The sequence below is a fragment of the Schistocerca cancellata genome, chromosome 11 (genome assembly GCF_023864275.1).
Source record: "Schistocerca cancellata isolate TAMUIC-IGC-003103 chromosome 11, iqSchCanc2.1, whole genome shotgun sequence".
NCBI lineage: Eukaryota > Metazoa > Arthropoda > Insecta > Orthoptera > Acrididae > Schistocerca > Schistocerca cancellata.
Genome location: NC_064636.1, coordinates 71,376,416 through 71,402,542, shown reverse-complemented (window position 1 = coordinate 71,402,542; position 26,127 = coordinate 71,376,416). Strand labels below are relative to the sequence as shown.

General features: G+C 43.1%; 1 pseudogene; it reads left to right on the top strand.

Moving 5' to 3' along the window:
- Positions 1 to 7,118: 7,118 nt before the first annotated feature.
- The window catches only part of LOC126108217 (uncharacterized), a 42,079-nt pseudogene continuing 23,070 nt past the window's right edge, over positions 7,119 to 26,127 (top strand).

The window sequence follows — 26,127 nt, the reverse complement described above, 5'->3', positions numbered from 1 at the left end:
AAATTGTAGAGTTTTATACATCTGAAAGTATGGTTTGTGTGCTGTGCAAAATTCATCGAAGAATCTCTCTTGCTTATGAATTACAGTGTACCTATAGCAATAAATGCAGCCAATAGTAAGTGAAAAAAATGATGAAATTTCACATCTAAAAATATATATATTGTCATGTTTTTGAACTTCCACTGCTATGAGTGTGAATCCTTTCTGGTCATGCTGACAAAGTGCTATGACTAGCATCAACTCACCACTTCCAGTCTCAAAGGCAACTAACGCTCGCGATCGTTAGAGCATGTATTTAAAGCAAACCTGATATGCAACTAATAGTGGCGCCACTGTCAACTACTCTTATGTGACTGGCGCAGAATTTGAATTCACGACATCTTTCAGATGTACAAACACGCCTACTAGTTTTCGTTTACCTCGCACAACTTTTTGTTGATGTGTGGACTTTTTTCCGTCAGTGTATTCGACTGTGAGCTTGTAAGCGAGAAAAATTGTAGGACAGGTCTCAAATTATGCCTAAAATTTCTTGGAAGTCGCAAAGTCCTCTCATCACTCAACTCTGGAGGAATGTAGCGTAGGAAAGTTGCGCTTCAGCGAAAGCCAATTTATGACGCTTCTAACTGTTCGTGACGTCATAGCTCTTGAACGACGGCATAATTTTCCAGGTGCTTCAGTGTTGTAGTTGGATGCTGTCTGGAAGCTGTTCTGAGAATAGTGGCGCCACTAGCAATGAAAAAAGTAACAAATTAAAATGTCGTGCCAGGTGCCACCGCTTTGCTGCAGGAACAGGGAAAAAGAGGGAATCGATTGACTTTGTTGCTTTCCTCATTTTCTTGGAGATGCCGACGAGAAAATGTTTCGCAAAGGTTTGAAATTACATGTAGTGATAGGGGCGAAGTCGCTAAGTGGCGTCATTCCCAGAAATTTTAGGCATAATTTCAAACCTGTCCTACAATTTTTCTCACTTACATACTCACAGTCAAATACCAAGGGTTTGCGTGCTGTCAGTTAAGCTGCCTGTAGAAATACACAGTTTCCAGCTGTAATAGTTAACTTATTGTAATAAACCATTTGCATAAGATTATTCCTCCTAATGATTAATTTTAAAAACTTTAGATACGATCAGTAATTGTACGAAATACTCAACATGAAATTTCTGTTGTCACAGGAATGCGTTGGATAAGCAACCCGCAAGAGAGATAATTCCTAGAGCCAACAAGAGTTATACCTTACGTTGTGGAGATTCACAGCACGTAAGCGACAAGCTCCTATAATTAACTCTGATGGTTTAGGGAAAATTCAGTTTCTCTTATAGCAGCCATCTGAACCCCAGCTTCACCGATGTATAATTGGTTAACTAATATTACTTTAAAGAGTATGTTTACAAACGAATTAATAGTCGCATTGTTATCAGTAATTAAAAAAATAGACTGTCAGTAATAAAATTGTGATACTCTCTGCTTGAAAGGTAAGTCTGGTGGGACTATTTAAATGATTGAGAATGTTGGCAAAATTTAGTGTATTAACAATATTATTTTCCCAAACTGACATAAATTATATTAAACAAGCTATAAACTGAATACCCTAAACAATGAACAGGTGATTTGATATTCCTTGGGTGGATTCTGGTTGTCAAAGACAGTTTAACTAGGTGATCAGTGAGTCAAGTACTCTGGCCCTAAAAATGTGGATAACGCAAACTGAATTGATCTGACGCTGAGCAGACTTTGAATGATCAAATCTACTGAAGTTTCTCTACATAGGTGCAGCTGAGAGCAAGTGGGGTTTGAGATCTGATGCAGCATGTCATTCTCATTGGAGAGGTCTTCCGAAGTAAGAGTGATTTCAGATGTGCCGCGGGGGGTTCTCATAGGTTCGTTGCTATTCACAATATACATAAATGACCTTGTGGATAACATCAGAAGTTCACTGAGGCTTTTTGCGGATGTTGCTGTAGTATATGGAGAGGTTGTAACAATGCAAAATTGTACTGAAATGCAGGAAGATTTGAAACGAATTGACGCATGGTGAAGGGAATGGTAATTGAATCTCAATGTAGACAAGTGTAACGTGCTGCGAATACATAGAAAGAAAGATCCCTTATCATTTAGCTACAATATAGCAGGTCAGCAACTGGAAGCAGTTAATTCCATAAATTACCTGGGAGTAGGTATTAGGAGTGATTTAAAATGGAATGATCATATAAAGTTGATCGTCGGCAAAGCAGATGCCAGACTGAGATTCATTGGAAGAATCCTAAGGAAATACAATCAGAAAACAAAGGAATAGGTTACAGTACACTTGTTCGTCCACTGCTTGAATATGCTCAACAGTGTGGAATCCATACCAGATAGGGTTAATAGAAGAGATAGAGAAGATCTAACGGGGAGCACCACGCTTCATTACACGATCATTTAATAATCAAGAAACCTTTACGGAGATGGTAGATAAACTCCAGGGCTTTTATTGAAGTTTCGAGAATACCTTCACCGAGGAGTCAAGCAGTATATTGCTGCCTCCTACGTATATCTCGCGAAGACATCAGAGAGATTAGAGCCCACGCAGAGGCATACCACAATCTTTCTTTCCACGAACAATACGAGACTGGAATAGAAGGGAGAACCGATAGAGGTACTCAAATTACCCTCCGCCACACACCGTCAGGTGGCCAGCGGAATGTGTGGATGTAGATTTGTACGACCTGACAATGCTGGAGCGGCAGTACGTTACCCTGTTTACTTCGTGCGGCGATGTGGAAAAAAAAATAATTCAAGTGGCTCTAAGCACTATGGGACTAAACATCTAAGGTCATCAGTCCCCTAGAACTTAAAACTACTTAAACCTAACTAACCTAAGGACATCACACACATCCATGCCCGAGGCAGAATTCGAACCTGCGACCGTAGCGGTCTTGCGGTTCCAGACTTAAGCACCTAGAACCGCTCGGCCATACTGGCCGGTGTGAGACGTGGAGGCGGCATCTGTGAATCAATCGCAGCCACGAAGGAAATGCAAAAATCTCACGGTCTAGCTATGAGGCAGATGGATCGCAATTTACTCTCTACCCGAGCCCTGAAATGATGGTAGATTTCATTGTGTGACACACTTATTCGCTGGTATCCAAGGTCCAATGTGGCTCACTTATACGCCAGAGCACCCAAGGATATCAAATGTCAACACTGGTAAACCAAAAACCAATAAGTGTGCCCACAGCACGCTACGGTCGCAGGTTCGAATCCTGCCTCGGGCATGGATGTGTGTGATATCCTTAGGTTAGTTAGGTTTAAGTAGTTCTAAGTTCTAGGGGACTGATGACCTCAGAAGTGAAGTCCCATAGTGCTCAGAGCCATTTCAGCCTTTTTTGAGCTCCCCGGTCTAAGCTACTCGCAAGTGAGGTCAGTCTCAGGACAGCTCCCAGCGACCAACCACAAATGCCAGAGCTTCGACCAGAAGTCCTTACCGGACCAAAGTCCTGCACCTGAGTGCCTTGCACCTCTCCAGAAAAAAAAACTCCGCTTTCCCACAAAGTGCACAAATGACGCCACCTTCACACTATCTTGAGCCAATCACTGGGCTCTAGAGGCGCGAAATCTCCCATCCCACATGACAGCACAAACTTATGTCGAACCAGGGTAACAGTTAAGAAATGTGTTACTCTGGAAAAAAAACTGCCAATTACAGGCTTTTTTAAGTTTTCGCAGAGGGGGAAGAGATGATTCTCTGAAGTCGCGTAGCTTCCCAGAGCAACAAGCAAACAGATACAATCTCAAAGATCTTTATCTAAATCGCCTGTGCCTTGTAGCTTGTTAGTCTTAGCTATGAGATGCAATAAAGATTCTGTCTCTAAACGTTTTTCAGACGCCGGAGTTTTCTTACACAACCAAGGCAGCCAAGTGGTTCACTGGCCTATTTGCACTATCAGCAAACACAAAAGCCAGAATTTTTATTCCGCATGGCTTTACACAATGCCCAGTTTACAACTCCACTGTGTTGATGCATTACATTAGACTGTCACATCAGCCCAGGCTTCTGCTGGGACCACAGCAGGTATCGCGGCATTGTTCTGCTGGAGACCAGTTTCGATGAAGGGCTGCTCTGTCTGCCTTGTACAGCTGTGGGCCTGTGCGGCAAGATTTACTGAGGGATGGGCTCACCCCCAATTGCTTTCAAGTCTCAACAAGCCACTTCTTCGAGCTAAGAATCGTAAAAATACCTCATGCTTTTAGTGCCCTACCAAGCTCCACAATGTCTGCTCAGGTCATTAACTTTCTAGAGTCATACTCAAGGTGCGCCAGGTTGTAATAAAATCTTTAATAACTTTCTGTTTCAGTCCAGAACTGTGCAACTGCTACTGTCACAGGTTCGAATCCTACCTCGGGCATGGATGTGTATGATGTCCTTAGGTTAGTTAGGTTTAAGTAGTTCTAAGTTCTAGGCGACTGATGACCTCAGATGTTAAGTCCTATAGTACTCAGAGCCATTTGAACCATTTGAATAGCTTTCTGTATACGAAAAATAGGTGAGAGAGTAACTTGTTCTCTCTCATGCTTAAATGAGAGATTGAATATTTTTAATCGTCTATATGTCCCGCTCTCCTCCCCCCTCTCTCATTTTCTCCTCTCTCTTAGTTTTCCATCTACTCCTGTCGCCCAGCTCTCTCCATCTAATCTTCACACGTCTCTCTGTCCAACCCTTTTTCCCCGTCTCTCTGACCTTGAGCCTTCTTTATTGCCATTGAAAATTTAGATTCCGTAATACACTTAGAATTATAAACCGATAAGCCATAAATAATACTTTTCATTTTTCTGTGAAACCGAACTGCAAGGAAGGAAACAAAACTGCAAAGATTCATAGCTGAGCAGAATACAGCATTTTCTTTCATGCAGTTGGTTCCGACAAAAAACCTGCAACTTGTTGTTTAAAAATATATATGCTCTATGGATTTCTGTATGTTTATTAGATAATTATGTAAAAATTTCATAAAAAAGCTGTCAAGAATTTGTTTTTCTGTGACACAGATATATTACACATAAGGGGTATAAGTGCAGATATTTTTATATGTGGCACCTCAATATGTATGCACATCAATGTGTTCGCTATTTCTTCACTGTGTCGAACAGTCTTCCCACAAACACCTCTGTACCTACAGATTGGAAAATTGCGCAGGTCGCACCAGTGTTTAAGAAGGGTAGTAGGAGTAATCCATCGAACTACAGACCTATATCATTGATGTCGGTTTGCAGTACGGTTTTGGAGCATATACTATATTCAAACATTATGAATCACCTCGAAGGGAACGATCTATTGATACATAATCAGCATGGTTATATATATATATATATATATATATATATATATATATATATATATATATGTATATATATATATATATATATATATAACACTAAAAATATGACCTATGTCTGTCTAAGCGGTTTTATTGGATTGATGTGTAAGACTTTGAGGTATATCTGTGAACAAGTTTTCAAGATTTGTGGTAACAGTATATATCACATTTATATTCATATTAGAAAATCTATAGCCTATCTCCAATCGAATGTTCACTAGAGTGTAAAAATTGGAAGTAAATAGGTCAAATACTTTTCGAGATTTTCGTTACAACATTAAACAATAACTTGTTATTTACACTATGTGATCACGGCTGAAAATAACTTCATGATGCCCTCCATCGGTAATGCTTGAATTCAATATGGTGTTGGCCAACTCTTAGCTTTGGCGACAGCTTCTACTCTCAATCAGGTGCTAGAAGACTTTTTTGGCACTGGTAGCCCATTCTTCATGGAGTGCTGTACTGAGGAGAGGTATCGATGTCAGTCAGTGAGGACTGGCACGGTCGGCATTTCAAAATATGCCAAACGTCTTCTGTAGGATTCAGGTCAGGACTCTGTGAGCCAGTCCATTACAGGGATGTTATTGTCGCGTAATCATTCTGCCACAGGCCGTGCATCATGAACAGGTACTCAATTGTGTTGAAAGATGCAAACGCCATCCTAGAATTGCTCTTCAACAGTGGGAAGCAAGAATGTCCTTAAAACATCAATGTACGCCTCTGTGTGATAGTACCACTCAAAACACGGGCTGCAAGCCCCCTCCATGAAAAACACGACCACACCATAACACCACCCCCTCCGAATTTTACTGTTGGCACTACACACGTTGGCAGATGACGTTCACCAGGCATTCGCCATAGCCACACCCTGCCATCGTGATTCGTCACTCCACACAACGTTTTTCCACCGTTCAATCATCCAATGTGTACCCTCCTTACACCAAGCAAGGCATGATGTCTGTCTTATGAGCCGCCGCTCGACTGTGAAATCCAAGTATTTCCACCTCCAGCCTAGCTGCCATAGTACTTGCAGTGGATCCTGATGCAGTTTGGAATTCCTGTGTGATGGTCTGGATAGATGTCTGCATATTACACATTATGACCCCCTTCAACTGTCGGAGGTCTCTGTCAGTTTACGGACAAGGTCGGAGTGTCCCTTCACGTTTCCACTTCACTATCACATCGGAAACAGTGGACCTAGGGATGTTTAGGAGTGTGAAAATCACGCATACAGATGTGTGACACAAGTGACACCCAATCACCTGACCAAGTTCGACGTCTGTGAGTTCCACGGAGTTGCTCTCTCGTGATGTCTAATGATTACTGAGGTCGCAGATGTGGAGCACCTGGCAGTAGATGCCAGCACTATTCACCTAATATGAAAAACATATGATTTTAGGGGTGTCTGGGTACTTTTGATCATATAGTGTAGTAGTATAGCTATGCCTTGTGTGGAGTGAGAGGAAATATATGTACTTTAGGAGCAAAACTGTAACAACTATCTGGATACTTTTGATCATATACTGTAGTAGTCTAGCTATACTGTGTGTGAAGAGAGAAAAAATATATGTGCTTTAGGAACAGAACTGTAACAAGCAGAGGTATCCTATGTTGTAGCAATTGCATTCATGCCAATGTTTCCAGGACGGCACGTAGCTCTCTGCAGCAGACTGACCGCAACGCACGACCACCTTCCCCCCCTGCACGCCTCGCTGCCCTCCAGCTCAGCAGCTGACAGCAGGCAGAGCATCAGCTGCAGGCAGGCATGTCGCCCCCTACTTCACCCCCCACCAGCCTAACCCTCACCTTCGTGCCCGGCTTCCACAACGAGGCAGCGGTGCGTGCCATGCGCTACAACCCACTGGGCGAGACTGGCCTCTACGTGTCTCACCTCGGCTGTGGCGGCGGCGTCCTCAGCAGCCTATATGGGTATGTCCTACCTGACACTCTGACCGCCATTTTTCATTATAAGAATAAATCAGATGTAAACAAACACAAACGCGACGACTGGGCAGCAGCAGTAGCACATGTGATTTTTGTTGTGAGTTTAGTGTGTTGTTACCCTCTTGGAAGTACGTCTTATTTACGTATTCTACACCTTATTACTATGTTGTGCTAAATGGAACCTTAAGATACTGTGGAGGTAAAATAGTCCCCCATTTGGATATCAGGGCGGGAACTACTCAGGAGGATGTCATTACCAGGAGAAACAAAATTAGCGTTCTACAGAGCAGAGCGTGTAATGTCAGATCGCTTAATTGGGCAGGTAGTTTAGAAAATTTAAAATGGGAAATGGATAGGTTAAAGTTAAATATAGTGGGAATTAGTGATGTTCGGTGATAGGAGGAATGGGACTTGTCATCAGGTGAATACAGGGCTGTAAATAAAATATCAAATAGGGGTAATGCAGGAGTATTCTTAGTAATGAATTCATTTATTGATCCATTTTCATCTACGGCTGCACAATGTGCAAGAGATATTTGGATTTTTATGTTAATATTAACAATTTTACATATAATATACCTTTGTACATAGTAACACACATTAATATATCAATTAATGATGAATACTTAAATAAATGTTGTTACGTTATATACAGAGAGATAAAATACAAATGTTCTTCTGAATGAGACTACATTGGGTTAACACAGAAAAATTTATTTTTGTAGGTATTCATTTACTGTATAAAAGCAGTGATCAACCAAGTACAACTTCAGCTTATATTTCAAATGACCAATGTTTTGTGTGTGTTTAATGGTATCTGATAAGGCATTGTAGAGTTTGATACTAGGATGGATAAGGCAGTTTTGAAGTAACTGTGTTGGCGCTTTGAACATGTACATCCATTTTTTGTATTTTATCATAGCTGTGTAATGTGTGATTTTGAGTGATGAGTGGTCTTTTTGTATGTACGTTTTGCCTTAAATACGTTATATTTTCAAGTATATATATGCAAGAAAGTGGCAGAATCATACTTTTTTGAAACAATGGTCTACATGATTTGTGATTATCTACCCCTCCCATTATTCTTATAATTTTTTTTAAATTTTGAATGATTTGATGACTTCTCCAGAATTTCCCCAGAACATAATATACACACTAAAGGATGTTGTAGCTGGTACAATTTTTTAATGTATGTAACACAAATCAAGAAGTACTTAATTTTTTGTTTATTTGCTCAATATGTGCTTGCCATTTCAAGTTGCCTTGTAGATGAAGTCCAAGAAATTTGGTACAGGCTGTTTTGGCAATTGTCTCTCCATATAGCTCTAGATTGGGTGACATCAGATTTTTTGTTTGTGCTGTGTGTATATCCATTGCTACAGTTTTTTCAGTGTTTATTATTAAGTCATTGTCATCAAAGTAACATGTTAGCCTGTCAGTGGCTTCTTTTATGTTTTTTACAATAGTTTCTTCTGAGTTTCCTGTAATTAGAACACTCGTATCATTAGCATATTCAAATATTTTACTGCTGTCATTGCTTATGTTTAGGTCATTTACATAGAGTAAGAACAGAACAGGACCCATTACTGATCCTTGTGGCATTCCATATTTAACAGTCATAAGGTACTGTGAACAGTACAGTGAACGCATTATTGCAGCCATGATAGACACGAAGCCCACACCTACCAATGTAGTACAAGTTTATGTGCCAACTAGCTCCGCAGATGAGGAGGAGATTGAGGAAATGTATTATAAGATAAAAAAAAAGTATTCAGATAGTTAAGGGAGACGAAAATTTAGTAGTCATGGGCGACTGGAATACGATTGTAGGAAAAGTAAGTGAAGGAAAAGTAGTGGGTGAATATGGACTGGGGAAAAGGAATGAAAGAGGAAGCCACCCAGTAGAATTTTGCACAGAGCGTAACTTAATCACAGCTAACACTTACTTTAAGACAATGAGAGAAGGTTGTATACGTGGAAGAGAACTAGAGACGCCGGAAGGTTTCTGATTGATTATATAATGCTAAAACAGAGACTTTGGAACCAGGTTTTAAATTGTACAACATTACCAGGGGCAGATATTGAATCTGTTGATAATTTATTGTTTATGAATTGTAGATTAAAACTGAAGAAACTGCAAAAAGATGGGAATTTAAGGAGATGGGACCTGGATAAATTTAAAGAACCAAGGGTTGTAAAGAGTTTCAGAGGGAGCATTAGGGAACGAATGACAAGAACAAGGGAAAGGAAAACAGTAGAAGAAGAATGGGTAGCTTTGAGAGACGAAATAATGAAGGCAGCAGAGAACCAAGTAGGTAAAAAGACGAGGACTGGTAGAAATCCTTTGATAACACAAAAGATACTGAATTTAATCGATGAAATCAGAAAGTATAAAAATGCAATAAAGAGGCAGATGAAAGGGAATAAACAGGTCTAAAACATGGAATCGTGGCTACAGAAAAAATGTGAGGATGTACCAGCATATATCCCTGGTGGTAAGATAGATGCTGCATACAGGAAAATTAAAAAGACCTTTGAACAAACGAGAACCACATGTATGAATATCAAGAGCTCAGATGGAAAACGAGTTCTAAGCAAAGAGGGGAGAGCACGAAGGTGGAAGGAGTCTATAGACAATTTATACAAGCGCGATGAACTTGAGGGCAATATTATGGAAATGGAAGATGAGAAGGAAGATATGATACTGCGTGAAGAATTTAACAAACCACTGAAAGACTAAAGTCAAAACAAGGCCCCAGAAGTAGACAACATTCCATTAAAACTACTGATAGCCTTGGGAGAGGTCCCATCTGGTTAGAAAGACGTATAAGACAAGTGAAATACCCGCAGACTTTAAGAAGAATATAGTAATTCCAATTCCAAAAAAAGCAGGTGCTGAGAGGTGTGAGAGTTACCGAACTATCAGTTTAATAAGTCATGGTTGCAAAATACTAACACGAATCCTTTACAGAAGAATGGAAAAACTCGTAGAAGCTGACCTCGAAGCAGATTGGTTTGGATTCTGGAGAAATGTAGGAACACACGAGGTAAGACTGACCCTACGACTTCTCATACAAGATAGGTTAAGGAAAGATAATCCAACATTTATAGCATTTGTAGACTTACAAAAAGCCTTTGACAATGTTGACTGGAATACTCTCTTTCAAACTCTAAAGGTGGCAGGAATAAAACACAGGGAGCGAAAAGCTATTTACAATTTGTACAGAAACCAGATGGCAGTTATAGGAGTCGAGGGGCAAAAAAGGGAAACGGTGGTCAAAAAGGGAATGAGACAGGGTTGTAGCCCCTCGCCGATGTTATTCAATCTGTATGTTGAGCAGGCAGTAAAGGAAACGAAAGAATATTTGGAGTAGAAATTAAAGTCCAGGGAGAAGAAATAAAAACTTTGTCGATGACACTGTAGCTCTGTCAGAGAAAACAAAGGACCTGGAAGAGCAGGTGAACGGAATGGACAGTGCCTTGAAAGGAGGATATAAGATGAACATCAACAAAAGCAAAATGAGGATAATGGAATGTAGTCGAATTAAGTCGGTTGATGCTGAGGGAATTACATTAGGAAATGAGACACTTGAAGTAGTAGGTGAGTTTTGCTACTTGGGCAACAAAATAACTGATGATCGTCGAAGCAGGAAGGATATAATATGTAGCGTGGCAATGGCAACAAAACCGTTTCTGAAGAAGAGAAATTTGTTAACATCGAGTATAGATTGAAGCGTCAGGTAGTCCTTTCTGAAAGCATTTGTGTGGAGTGTAGCTATGTACGGAAGTGAAGCAATGTATACAAGAAGACAATAGGAGTTTTTGAGATGTGGTGTTACAGAAGAATGCAGGATTAGATGGGTAGATCACATAACTGAAGAGGAGGTAATGAATAGAATTGGGGAGAAGAGGAATTTCTGGCTCAACTTGACTAGAAGAAGGGATCGGTTGGTGGGACATGTTCTGAGGCATCAAAAGGTCACCAATTTAGTATTGGAGGGCAGTGTGGAGGGTAAAAATCGGAGACGGAGGCCAAGGTATGAATACATTAAGCAGATTCAGAAGGATGTGGGTTGCAGTAGGTACTGGGAGATGAAGAAGCTTGCACAGGATAGAGTGCATGGAGAGCTGGATCAAACCAGTATTTCGACTGAAGACCACAACAACAACAAGACATTGTAATGTATGACAGCCATCAACGTTTTCGTAATTATCTAACACGGCTCCTCTCGTTTATTGTGTGTTTTTGGTATAAGTGGGATTTTCACAAGTCCTTTTCTGCCTCCCAGCTGCGAAGTTCTAAAAATGGTTCAAATGGCCCTGAACACTATGGGACTTAACATCTTTGGTCATCAGTCCCCTAGAACTTAGACCTACTTAAACCTAACTAACCTAAGGACATCACACAAATCCATGCCCGAGGCAGGATTCGAACCTGCGACCTTAGTGGTGGCGCGGTTCCAGACTGAAATGCCTAGAACCGCTCGGCCACCAGCGAACTGTGAAGTTCCGAGATGATTGGGTATAAGATCTGCCAGTGTTAATGTACGCAACGGAAACTATAAATCAACACGATCTTGAAATCTGGCCCTGTCATTCATAAGTATTCCACGTCGCTAATTTTCGAGCACAAATTAAAACAATAACCATCCCAGTGAAAGAAAGTATCCGCTATCACGGTTAAAGTTCTTCACGCTCATTCGTATTTCAACAGCCTCCTTAACAACAGAGTCCCAGTATATGGAGGCATGGGACAAACTTTTTGTTTCACCAAACACTATTTAATGTTTGTCAGCGAGGCTGTGCTCCTCAATTGCCGATTTCTCTAGTTCTCTATTTTTAATATGCCGTTGGAGTTCTGCACAGTGGTCGCAAATGGTGCGAATGGTCTGACCTACATAATTGTTTCCACACTCACACGGTGTACTATAAATTCCAGGGACCCTGAGGCTGAGACTGTCCTTAACAGGGCGCATCATCTCCTTTTATCCCGAACTGACGCGGCAAGAACACCCAGAATGTTTTACATACCAGTGCCGTCACGAAAGACTTCGCTCTCAACGTAAATCTGAACGAATGGGCGCGCATTTGAACTGTCATCTTCCCAAATGCGAGTCCAGTGTGTTAATCACTGCACCACCTCGCACGGTGCTGTCGTCGACTAATCCTGTAAAGCCTGATGTGAAGGTATTGCTAATCTTACTCTCCCAGACTAGCCGTCACTACATCGACGGCGTTTATTAACTTGCATACTTACTCCTGTGACTGAACTATTTGACACTTGTGGTTATCCTACATCTTTGCCCTTTGTAGTCAGACTGCCACTCTCTTGATTTTCCACTCCTGTATGAGCCGTGCATAGCTCGTGTTCACGCCATCATGTATTTTACAGCCTGTTTTTAACGTACTTCCACCTCGCTACGCTAATTTAAATTACTACTGTCACTGAGTTTCCCTTTTGCCTGACCATGACTGGCGTTACCAGCGCGTATCGATATGTACCCTCTCGTAGTATCTTTGCTTGGCTGCTATTACACTACTGGCCAATAAATTTGCTACACCAAGAAGAAATGCAGATAAGAAAGGAGTATTCATCGGACAAATATACTATACTAGAACTGACATTTGATTACATTTTCACGCAATTTGGGTACATAGATCCTGAGAAATCAGTACCCAGAACAACCATCTCTGGCCATAATAACGGCCTCGATACGCCTGGGCATTCAGTCAAACGGAGCTTAGATGGTGTGTACACGTACAGCTGCCCATGCAGCTTCAACACGATACCACAGTTCATCAAGAGTAGTGACTGGCGTATTGTGACGAGCCAGTTGCTCGGCCACCATTGAACAGGCGTGTTCAGTTGGTGAGAGATCTGGAGAAAGTGCTGGCCAGGGCAGCAGTCGAACATTTTCTGTATCCAGAAAGGCCCGTGCAGGACCTGCACCATGCGGTCGTCCATTATCCTGCTGAAATGTACGGTTTCGCAGGGATCGAATGAAGGGTAGAGCCATGGGTCGTAACACATCTATAATGTAACGTCCACTGTTCAAAGTGCCGTCAGTGCGAACAACAGGTGACCGAGACATGTAACCAATGGCACCCCATACCATCACGCCGGGTGATACGCCAGTATGGCGATGACGAATACACGCTTCCAATGTGCGTTGACTGCGATGTCACCAAACATGGATGCGACCATCGTGATGCTGTAAACAGAACCTGGATTCATCCGAAAAAGTGACGTTTTGCCATTCGTGCACCAAAGTTCGTCGTCGAGTACACCATCGCAGGCGCTCCTGTCTGTAATGCAGCGTCAAGGGTAACCACAGCCACAATCTCCGAGCTGATAGTCCGTGCTGCTGCAAACGTCGTCGAACTGTTCGTGCAGATGTTTGTCGTCTTGCAAACGCCCCCATCTGTTGCCTAAGGGATCGAAACGTGGCTGCACGATCCGTTACAGCCATGCAGATAACATGCCTGTCACCTCGACTGCTAGTGATACGAGGCCGTTGGGATCGAGCAAGGCGTTCCGTATTATCTTCATGAACCCACCGATTCCATATTCTGCTAACAGTCACTGGGTCGCGACCAACACGAGTAGCAATGTCGCGGTACGATAAACCGCAATCGGGATAGGTTACAATCCGACCATTATCAAAGTCTGAAACGTGATGGTACGCATTTCTCCTCCGTACCCGAGGCATCACAACAACGTTTCACCAGGCAACACCGGTCAACTCCTGTTTGTGTATGAGAAATCGGTTGGAAACTTTCCTCATGTCAGCACATTGTAGGTGTCCCCACCGGCTCGAACCTTGTGTGAATGCTCTGAAAAGCTAATCATTTGCATATCACAGCATCTTCTTCCTGTCGGTTAAATTTCGCCTCTGTAGCACGTCATCTTGTTGGTGTAGCAATTGTAATGGCCAGTAGGGTACTTCCCAGTCGTCGTCTGCCGTAAGCGAGTTAGAGTGGCGATTTTGTGTCGCGAGTTCGGCCTGCCAGTCAGTTGGAACGTGTCTGGAGCGCAGTCTGGACTTGCAATGCAGCACTGGTGCAGTCGGGTTGGAGCAGCGGGGTCTGCGTCGACATGGCTCGCCCAACCATTGCAGCCAATCATCACTTGAGCCGGGCCACAGTCCTGGTGGATCCTCGGTCGGTCTTCCTACCGGACGACGTGTTTTGGCTCGCCGATCGTTCATGAGTCGGCTGTGTGTGTGTGCATTGACTCCCGAATTGTCTTCGTGCATGCTTAGTTACCACGTTGTCGGCATTCTGAGAGGAGTCAGTCGGTTGCTGCGGACCAGGGATTTATCTCCGCGTGGTGCAATCGGGTGGGTCCATTGGCCGTTTTGGTTTAAAAGTGTTATAAAATTACAATAAATTACAATTTTGAGTGCACCTGACAGACACCTTATTTGGCCCTTTCCACAACCCTAATCACCTGTTCTGTGCAGTGGATTTAGCGGGCGTGTCACTGTAGTTGCTACTCCTCCAGTACATTCGGAGGAAATATTGTAACGAAGTACTCCGCTGTGTGCAGGAGCATCACAGAGGAGGAGTGCATCGCCACCATCAGAGAGGCCATCCGCTAGGGGGCCAACTACATCGACACAGCCCCCTGGTACAGACAGGGCCGCTCCAAAGACATCCTGGGTAAGGTAAGCCAGGCCGGCCCAGCCTAGCTAAAAAAGAACAAAACATACTAACCGAACAAGTTGTTGTTTGCAGAAGGTTGTCTGTGGAATGCAACGTTACATACTCTATATCTAAATCTAACACACAGTCCACAAACCACCTTACAGTGCATGGTGGAGGATACCACTTGGCACCACTAGTCTTTTCCTGTTCCACTCGCAAATGATGTGGGGGAAAGACGCCTGTCTGTAAGCCTCTGTCTTTTTTGTTTTTTTTTTGAGGTCATCAGTCTTCTGACTGGTCTGATCTGGCCCACCACGAATTCCTCTCCTGTGCCAACCTCTTCATCTCAGAGTAGCACTTCCAGCCTACGCTCCCAATTATTTGCTGGATGTATTCCAGTCCCTGGCTCCCTCTAAATACCAACTGAAATCGGGGCTCACCTGACAAGGCTACCGTTTTCCAGCCTAGGGTACAAACCGATACGGTCACGAGCTCAGGAGAGGCTCAGCAGGCGATGTCGCGCTGTTAGCAAAGGCACTTGTGTCGGTCCCCTGCTGCCACAGCCCGTTAACGCCACATTTCGCCGCTCTGTGCTAACGGATACGTTCTTGGTTCGCCTCACATACATTTCTGCTGTTAATTCATGCTGTGTTGCTTGTCTGCTAGCACTGACAACTCTACGTAAACGCCATTACTCTCAGTCGTTAAGTGAAGCCCGTTAGCCTCTGCGTTGTCTGTCATGAGAGGTAATGCCTGAAATTTGTACTTATTGCTATGTACACTGTTATTAAGTGGACTACAAACAATACATATGTCAAGTCACACAACTACACTACTGGCCATTAAAACAGCTACACCACCACGATGACGTGCTATAGATGCGAAATTTAACCGACAGGAAGAAGATGCTGTGATATGCAACTGATTAGCTTTTCAGAGCATTCACACAAGATTGGTGCCGGTGGCGACACCTACAACGAGCTGAAATGAGGAAAGTTTCCAACCGATTTCTCATACACAAACAGCAGTTGACCGGCGTTGCCTGGTGAAACGTTGTTGTCATGCCTCGTGTAACGAGGAGAAATGCGTACCATCACGTTTCCGACTCTGATAAAGGTCAGATTGTAGCCTATCGCGATTGCTCTTTATCGTATCGCGACATTGGTGCTCGCGTTGGTCGAGATCCAATGACTGTTAGCAGAATATGGAATCGGTGGGTTCAGGAGGGTAATACGGAACGCCGTGCTGGATCCCAACGGCCTCGTATCAGTAGCAGTCTAGATGACAGGCATTTTACCACGTGGCTCTAACAGATCGTGCAGCCACGTCTCGATCCCTGAGTCAACAGATGGGGACGTTTGCAAGACAACAGCCATCTGCACGAACAGTTCGACGACGTTTGCAGCAGCACGACTGCAGTTACCCTTGACGCTGCATCACAGACAGGAGCGCCTGCGATGGTGTACTCGACGACGAACCTGGGTGCACGAGTGGCAAAACGTCATTTTCTTCGGATGAATCCAGGTTCTGTTTACAGCATCACGATGGTCGCATCCGTGTTTGGCGACATCACGGTGAACGCATATTGGAAGCGTGTATTCGTCATCGCCATACTGGCGTATCAGCTGGCGTGATGGTATGGGGTGCCATTGGTTACACGTCTCGGTCACCCCTTGTTCACATTGACGGCACGTTGAACAGTGGACGTTACATTTCAGATGTGTTGCTACCCGTGGCTCTACCCTTCATTCGATGCCTGCGAAACTCTACATTTCAGCGGGATACTGCACGACCGCATGTTGCAGGTCGTGTACGGGCCTTTCTGGATACAGAAAATGGTCGACTGCTGCCCTGGCCAGCACATTCTCCAGATCTCTCACCAATTGAAAACGTCTGGTCAATGCTGGCCGAGCAACTGGCTCGTCACAATACGCCAGTCACTACTCTTGACGAACTGTGGTATCGTGTTTAAGCTGTATGGGCAGCTGTACCTGTACACGCCATCCGAGTTCTGTTTGAGTCAATGCCCAGACGTATCAAGACCGTTATTATGGCCATGGGTACTGATTTCTCAGGATCTATGCACCCAAATTGCGTGAAAATGTAATCACATGTCGGTTCTAGTATGATATATTTGTCCAATAAATACCCGTTTATCATCTGCATTTCTTCGTAGTGTAGCAATTTTAATGGCCAGTAATGTGCGTACTACCACCATCTGCCACTCTGTTATGTCCTTGATCAGCCGTTAATTATCCTTACCCTGGTCCATGGTATTCGTTTGCTTCTTACTGTTATGTACATGCTAGTACTTTAGTAAAGATCAATAAAACACGAAAGAGTAAACTCTTTCCTTATTTTTCAGTGTATGTGGCTGGACATATCTATTGTTTCCAGTCTACTTAATAACATCGTAAATAACAATAAGTACAGCGTTTGTCGCATCGTGGTGCGCCGTCACAACGCTATTGGAGCAACGTCGGTTTGACGCTTGCATCTCGGGATGTGCAGTAGCGCCGTGTTTCGTTTATTTCAAGCGTCATCTTCGCTTTTCAATTTCCAGAAATGTAATTATCGTATGCGATGGAACGAATGTCATTATTTTTGTGATTTTTCGTGTTATTGATGGCACGACAAATAATACAGGTACCCCTTTTCAGAAGAAAACACAAATTTCTGTTGAAAATAATATTTGCTTGCGTTTTAGAATATCATATAGTATTTACTTTCATGAACCCCTGCCTTACATTCACACCTGTGGAAGTGTTTGTCTATATCTACAGTTGTTCCAGATGTATTTGCGCCGAAATGTTTAAGTAGGCCACCGTGTATACCGCGAGAAGAGTTTCACAGAGCACTAAAAGACCTAACTCCAAACAAGACCCATGGAGCACTACTGATATCCATGGGAGAGGCAGCCTTGACAAAACTATTGCAGCTAGTGTTCAAGACGTATGAGACAGGCACAATACCTTCAGACGTCAAGAATAATATAATAAATCCAGTTACAAAGGAAGCAGGTGCTCGCAGGAGTGAATATTACCGTGCTATCTGTTTAATAACAAATGCTTGCAAAATAAGAGGACGAGTCAAATGAAAACCTTATATTTGTAATAACAAATCGAAATTTCGCGCCGTTGTGCTGTAAGTTGGTAAGCGTGCTACAAGCAGCATGCAGAATGGCCTGTAGGTGGCAGCATAGTGCAGATGCACACATACCATCGCAGTATCAGTATAAAGATGGACGCCCCAATTGCGACTTGCACCAGGGAAGAACAGCGTTCTGTTATTCGGTTTTAGTGAAGGTGTGGAATCTATTGAAATTCATCGACGAATGAAGGTTCAGTATGGTGATGCATGTTTGTCACAGCAGAAAGTCTACGAATGGAGTAGGGAGTTCGCAAATGGTGTGACTTCAGTGGAAGATGCTCCTCGTCCAGGTCAGGCACAACGAGTTGTGACTCCACAGGACATTGCAGCAGTTGAAGACATAGTGAAAGAAAACCGCCGAGTGACACTGAATGACATTGCAGCATGTTTACAGATTAGTCATGGGTCAGCACACCACATTGTGCACGATGTGTTCCAGTTTCACGAAGTGTCTGCAAGATGGGTGCCACGGCAGCTGACTCCTGAAATGAGAGAACGACGTGTTGATGCTTGTGAAGAACTTCATCGGCGCTTCGAAAGAGAAGGTGAGGGCTTCCTTGCAAGAATCGTTACTGGGGACGAAACCTGGGTTCACTTCCACCAACCGGAAACGAAGAGAGCGAGCAAGGAATGGCGCCATTCCTCATCACCAAAACCAAAGAAGTTTCGAACAGAATCATCGACAGGGAAAGTTATGCTGACTCTCTTTTCGGAACACTGTCACCAGTGCATCATACACAGATCTCCTAAAAATCCTCTGCGGCCTGGAATCAAATCAAAGCGACGTGGATTGCTGTCAGCAGGTGTCCTTTTGCAGCATGACATTGCAAGGCCCCACACTGCCCGTACAACAGTTCCAACAATCACAGACCTGCATTTTGAGTGTCTTCCTCATCCACCATACTTACAAGACCCTGCCCCAAGTGAATTCCATATGTCTGGACCACTCAAAGACGCAATGGGAGGAAAGAAGTTGCGTTCTGATGAAGTGGTACGCCATGCAGTGAATGAGTAGTTGTGCGGACTACCAAAAGAATTTTTTTCTAAAGGAATTTATGCACTTTGTAAGTGTTGAAGGGCTTGCATTGAGCGCGGAGGAGATTATGTTGAAAAGTGATACAGCAGTGTACCACTTCTGCACAATAAATAATATTTAAAAAATATTTAAGTTTTTAATTTGACTCACCCTCGTACTAACACCGATTTTTGCAGAACAATGGAAAAAGTCGTAGAAGTCGATCTCAGGGAAGATCAGTTTAGATTCTGGGGAAACGTGTAGGAATACCTGAGGCAATACTGACCCTACAACTTAAATCAGAAGCTAGGTTAAGGAAAGCGAAACCTACACCTGTAGATGTTGTAGAGTTGGAGAAATTTTGGCAATGTTGACTGGAAAAGTCTGGAATTCTGAAGACAGCAGGAGCAAAATACAGCGAAAGGAAGATTTTGTGCAATTGTGCAGGATCCATACTACAGTTATAAGAGTCGAGGAGAATGAAAAGGGAGCAGTGGTTGGGAAGGGGGTGAGGCAGGGTTGTACGCTATCCCCCATGTTATTCAATCTGTATCTTGAGCAAGCAGTAAAAAGGAACAAAAGAAATATTTGGTGAAGGAATTAGAGTTCAGGGAGAAAGTTTGCCAGTGCCGTTAAAATTCTGTCAGAGTCTGCAAAGAACTTGAAAAACAGTTTTGAATGGACTAGGTGATTTCCCTAAATCACTCCAGGCAAATGCCGGGATGGTTCCTCTGAAAGGGCACGGCCAACTTCCTTCCCAATCCTTCCCTAATCCGATGAGACCGATGACCACGCTGTCTGGTCTCCTTCCTCAAACCAACCAACCAACCTTAAATGGACTAGGTAGTGTCTTGAAAAGAGAAAACAAGATGAATATCGACAAACGTAAAACGAGGGTAATGGAAATTAGTCAACCGATACTGAGGGAGACTAGGAAATGATACATTAAAAGTGGTAGATTAGTTCTGCTCCCTGAGCAGTAAAGTAGCTGATGGTGGGCGAAGTAGGAAGGATGTAAAATATAGACTGACAATGGCAATAAAAGCGTTTCCGAAGAAGACAAATTTGTTAACATCGAATATAAATCTAAGCGTTATGATGTCCTTTCTGAACACGTTCCTCTGCAGTGTAGCCTAGAATGGAAGAGATACATGAACAATAAAGGTTCACACAAGAAGGGAGTACAAGCGTTTGGATGTGGTGCTACAGAAGAATGCTGAAGATGAGATAGGTAGATAGAGTAACTAATGAGGAGGCACTGAGCAAAATTGAGGGAAAGGAAATTTGTAGCATAATTTGGCCAAAACAATGGATCAATCGATACAACACATTCTTAGATGTCAAGGGAGTATAAATTTATAGTAGTCTTGGAGGGAAGTGTGGGAAATAAAAGTTGTAGAGGGGGACCAAGAGATAAATACCGTAAGCAGATTCAAAAGGATGAGGTTGCAGTAGTTATTTAGAGATGAAGGTACTTGGGCAGGATAAAGTAGCGCGTAGAGCAGCAGCAAAGCAATCTTCGGACTGAAAACCACAACAACAACAACAAATTTCTCTTATCGCGAAACGTTTGTTTTTTGGTATTGCCAATCTGCCCTCTTTACTTCACCCATCGTGAACTATTCTGCTCCCCAAAAAGCGAAGACGTCTACTTGTTTTAGTGACTCATTTTCTAATGTAATGCTCTCAGCATCACTTAATTTTACTTTACTCCATTATCTTTATTTTTATTTTGTTGATGTTCATCTTATAACCCCTTTTCAACACACAAATCATTCCGACTAACTCCCTTTCCAAATCATTTACCGTCTTTTTCAGAAAATAAATGTCGTCGGTAACCTCAAGGCTTTTTTCTTCCCCCTGACTTTTTAATTCGTTCTCCAAGTTTTTCTTTGGGCTCCTTCATAGCCTGCTCAACATACAGACTGAATAACACCAGGGATGGCAACAATCTTGTCTCGCTACCTTCTTAACTGCTATTTCCCTAACATGTGCTTTTACACCTATAACTGCCATTGATTATTGTAGAAGTTGTAGATAATCTTTCGTTTATATCTCTTACCTTCAGAATCTCCAACATTGTGCTCATCTTAAATTTTTAAAAACGTTCTCTAAGTGTACAAATTTTATAAAGATAGGTTTGCCTTTTTTTAACCCATCTTCTAAGATGAGTCGTAGGGTCAGTACAGCGTTGCACGTTCCTGCATTTCTCTGTAACCCAAACCAATCATCCCTGAGGTCGATTTCTGCATTTTACCTGTGATTTATTCGTATCAGTAGTTTGCAGAAGTAAGTTCCCAAACTGATGGCTCAGTAATATATACAACTATCAGAAGGTGCCTGCTTTGGAATCTGGTTTCTTAAATTCACATTTAAGTCTGAAGGTATTTTTCTTGTCTGATATGTTTTGCATGGAGACATAGATATAGATGCCGTTACATGTATATAAATGTAGATGTAAATGTAAACAGAGATGTAGATGTTGGTGAAGGGCCAGGTGCAGATGTAGATGTGGATGTGCACACAGACATGGGTATAGATATAGATCCAGAAGCCTCATGTTATGCCATTAAGTTTTGTATCATTTCCACGTGGTACATTCCATGTGGTATGTTTCTGTATCCTTCGTTGCTGAATCCCTCACTGAGTGGTGCCTTTTCAGGCCCTGAAGGAAGTCCCCCGCCAGGCATACTATGTAGGGACCAATGTGGGCCGCTATGAACTGGATCCTCGCCGCATGTTCGACTTTTCAGCGAGTAAGACCTGGCAGAGCATCGAGAAGAGCCTCAAGCTGTTGCAGCTGGACTATGTCGACATTTTGCAGGTGAGCGACCTCTGTGTACAATTCATACATGTTATCAGATGAATGGATAGATGAATAGATAGGGTGGGTGGACAGGCAGGGGATGGGTTGGTAGATGGATGTATGTATGCATGGGATGGATGGATGGACTGATCAATGGATGGATCAATGTGTGGTTGGGTGGGTGTGTGGATTAGTGGACATTTTTGGAAATTTGTGGTAAGTTCCCATGGGACCAAACTGCTGAGCTCATCAGTCCCTAGGCTTACACACTACTTACTCTAACTTAAACTAACTTACACTAAGGACAACACACACACCCATGCCTGAGGGAGTATTCGAACGACCGACATGGGGAGCCATGCCAACTGTGGCAAGGCATCTCAGACAGTTAGGCTACCCCACACTGCGATTGGTCGGTGAATGGATGCATGTATGGGTGGTGGATGGATGGGTGTGTGAATTGGTGGATAGGTGGGATGTATGGGCAGATGGCTGCGTGCATGAGATCTGTGTCATTTACGCCTTTACTGTTCTTTCATCAAGCGAGTAGCATTGAATATGAAATGACTACTTGTTCAAACAACTTATGGGTATGTGGACTGGAAGCGGTTACCAAGGCAGCCGATATTCTGACATGTGAAAAGCCAGTCATTTTCAAGGAAGAAAAAGCAAGGGAGAGAGAGAGCTGTGCAAAGCAATTTAAAACCTCAGTGGGAGGGCCAACATCCAGGAAACAAGAGACAATACACGGAGAAAATACACACAATAACATGACCAAAGATGGCCAACGGCATCCTTTATAGATAATAACACATCAACAGGGCAGTAATTAGCACTAACCTGATCCTCTTTTGTCTGACCAGGTATAGAGCAAGATTCCACAAAGAATTAAAACAAAAAAACCTCTGTCTTCATTTATAAAGTCATTGAGTAATTTAATCTTTAGCACATTATACCAATAAATGAAAGGCCACCCTACTTGCTGATATGAACTTTGTTAATTCCACGACCTGTTTTGGCATTTTAAGCTACAGGAAATGAAAAACGAAGCTTACATATGTACAGTATAAGTGTAGCGAGAATATACAACTTAGATAGAGATACTGAGAAGCAACGCCCAATGACAAAAAAAAGTAAGAAAGTCGGGTAGTCTTAAAAAATTATGTGTCATAGATAATGAAAGAAAAATGGGTGTATCATGATCATAAAAACTGTGAACAATAGAGAGAAGTGAGTCTGATGACCCATATGGGTACGTCATTCCCCACTCCTTGGTGTCAGTGTCAGAGTCCACCAGTCATAGTGGCTGCCGAGTGGTGGCGGGCCAGTCTCTCAGCAACCTGTGGCCGAATATCATCTCTGGGTGAGTAATCCGGCATGTTGGCCAGGGCAACCGTTGAATGCTCACTGTGTTTTAATCTACCACGAAGTTTCATACCAGTGCACACCCCGCTGCAGAGTGAAAACCTTATTCTGGAAACATCCCCCAGGCTGTGGCTAAGCCACGTCTCCGCAATAGCCTTTCTTCCAGGAGCGCTATTTCTGCAAGATTCGCAAAGAGCGTCTGTGAAGTTTGGAACGTAGGAGACGAGGTACTGACAGCACTGAAGCTGTCAGGATGGGTCGTGAGTCGTCCTTGGATAGGTAAGTTGGTAGAGCACTTGGCAGCAAAAGGCAAAGATCCTGAGATCGATTCTCGTTCTGGCACATAGTTTTAGTCTGCCAGGAAGTTTCATGTCAGCGCACACTCCGCTGCAGATTGAAAATCGCATTCTGGCCATCAAAAACGTTGCAAATTGGCCAAAAACACTCTCAACAGGTCAGTATGTGCTTGAAGATGTTTCTCATTTTTATATGAAACATAACAGTATCTTCTCGCAAACAAACAAACATTTACCAATGAGAAATCCCGCTGTTAATATGTCGTTATATACAAAACTAGTGACCCACCCTCGCTTCACATGGAGAGAGCTATAGTAAGTATCTACAACTAGATAACTTGTCTGTGGTAGCGTTGATGTGTTCAGCTACAAATAAAATTCAGAGAACATTGTTGTGTAACAGATTATCTTCACTTTAACATAAGTAAGAACTACATTCTCAGGAGGCAAAAATGTTTTCTGTTCAATGTTTAATTGGTGTTTTGCATGATATCTCATGGCAGTGTTGGTATCTGAAAGCTACTGCACCACCCGTTCTGGCTGACTGTAATGGCAGTCTGGTGCGAGATACTACACTTTCTATGTAAACTTTCCCCACATTTCCCTTCACACCACGTAAATAGTAGCTCTACACTATGCAATTTGTTCTTGTCAGTTTAATATCCAATACGTCATTTAGGAAGTGGGCGGTAGCGCACACCAGCCTTGCTACAGAGGTAGCTCGCGCCGGTTTGATGCTACTGTCAGGCAGCCATACACCTATCACCACTAGATGGCAACAGTGTCATTTTCATGGCAGCTAGATACTTGAATGGACCATACTGCAGCCAGCACGAAATGTTTATAAATCATACACATAAACCTTCCTCATGAATTAGTCTTTTTGGTAGAGAAAACCACATCAAAAACCCTACAGCAGTTCCTGAGATTAACTTGTATGTACAGCCAGAAACTAAGTGTCAAACTTTAATTTATACACTATGTGATCAAAAGTATCCAGAAACCCCCGGAAACATACGTTTTTAATATTAGGTACATTGTGTTGCCCCATACTGCCAGGTACTCATATCAGCGACCTCAGTAGTCATTAGACATCGTGAGAGAGCAGAACGGGGCACTCCACGGAATGCACGGACATCAAATGTGGTCAGGTAACTGGGTGTCACTTCTGACATACGTCTGTACTCGAGATTTCCACACTCCTGAAGGTCCCTAGGTCCACTGTTTCCTATATGATAGTGTAGTGGAAACGTAAAGGGACACGTACAGCACAAAAGCGTACAGGCTGACTTTGTCTGTTGACTGAATGACAGGGACCGCCGACAGTTGAAGAGGGCCATAATGTGTAATAGGCAGACATCTATACAGACCATAACACAGGAATTCCAAACTGCATCAGGATCCTCTGCAAGTAGTATGACAGTTAGGTGGGAGGTAGAAAACCTGAATATCATGGTCGAGCAGCTGCTCATAAGCCACATATCACACCAGTATATGTCAAACGACGCCTCGCTTGGTGTAAGGAGCGTAAACACTAGACGATTGAACAGTGGAAAAACGTTGTGTGGAGTGACGACTCACGGTACACAATGTGGCGATCCGATGGCAGGGTGTGGGTAGGGCGAATGCCCGGTGAACGTCATCTACCAGCCTGTGTAGTGTCAACAGTAAATTTTGGAGGCGGTGGTGTTATGGTGTGGTCCTGTTTTCCATAGAGGAGACTAGCACCCCTTGTTGTTTTGCGTGGCACTATCACAGCACAGGCCTACACTGATGTTTTAAGCACCTTCTTGCTTTCCACCATTGAAGGGCAATTCGTGGATGGCGATTGCATCTCTCTATACAATCTAGCACCTGTCCATAATGCACGGCCTGCAGCGGAGTGGTTACACTACAATATCCCTGTAATGGGCTGGCCTGCACAGAGTCCTGACCTGATTCGCATAGAACACCTTTGGGATGTATTGGAACGCCGACTTCTTTCCAGGCCTCACAGGCCGACATTGATACCTTTCTTCAGTGCAGCACTCCGTCAAGTATGGGCTGCCATTCCCCAAGAAACCTTCGAGTACCTGATTGAACATATGCCTGCGAGAGTGGAAGCTGTCATCAAGCCTATGGGTGGGCAAATACCATACTCAATTCCAGTATTACAGATGGAGGGTGCCACGAACTTGTATGTCATTTTCAGCTACATAGTGTACGTGCATATAGTCAGAAGACGATATAAACAACCTTAATTCTGTGTTATACAGTTGTACTGAAATGCTAATCATTCATATACCTGAAAATACACACTGTCCAGTCACATCAATGTGACCACTTGTCCAAAACTTGAATAACCACCCTCTGCAGTGCGAGATTAGCAGGAAGCGAATCTGTGTGGTTCTGGAAGGTACCAACAAGCATGTGGATCCATGATGCCAATTCAAACTCATCCTGGTGCTCTTCAGACCTGCAGATACGCTGTGAGCTGTGTGACACAATGCGTGGTCTGGTTGGTAGATGGTGTTGAGGAAAAACAAACTGCGTACATGTGCTCTAAGAATAG